The sequence below is a fragment of the Falco peregrinus genome, chromosome 3, assembly GCF_023634155.1.
Source record: "Falco peregrinus isolate bFalPer1 chromosome 3, bFalPer1.pri, whole genome shotgun sequence".
Lineage (NCBI taxonomy): Eukaryota > Metazoa > Chordata > Aves > Falconiformes > Falconidae > Falco > Falco peregrinus.
In genome coordinates this window covers 20,105,052-20,105,649 of record NC_073723.1, presented here as the reverse complement: position 1 = coordinate 20,105,649, position 598 = coordinate 20,105,052, and positions in this window count along the sequence as shown.

The following is a 598-nucleotide window of genomic DNA, read 5'->3' as shown; positions in this document are numbered from 1 at the left end:
GTTAAAGAAATGAGAAAACTGAACAAAATTTGGCTATCCCATTGAGAAGATGTCTGCCTGGAATTCAGGCTTTTTGTGGAAAAGGTGGCCATCAGGACTGACAGCTCAGCCAGCCAGGCAGCCCCCAAAGTGGGGCAGCAGCCTAAGGATGGTGCAAACTGGGGGCAGGGTTTGGGATGGTGTCCTGATTTGCCTTAGGAATCCACCCAGGCAACCCTATGGGCTGATTAACAATCGCATAAGTGTATGTTTGCAGACTCGTTACTGATCTAAGACCAGGTAAGATTAATTGCTGTTGCAGTAATGAGCTTGTGGATGAGCTTACAGCAGCACTTATTAAGTACCTCTCTGGGAATAAATATCTCTCTTCACCCAGGTGGACCCCCCCAGCCAGTGTTACGAGAAACTTCCACTGTCATGATGGGAAAAATATGAAAAAACAAGATTGCAAATTCACTCAGCGGATCTGCCCAGCAGGCTACAGGCTGGAACTGTAATTCTCACTCCAGCCATCTTTGCTTTGCCCTCAATGCAATCACACATATGTACATATAAGCCTCTTCCTGTTTATTGCAGTAAATAAATATTTTGCTAAACT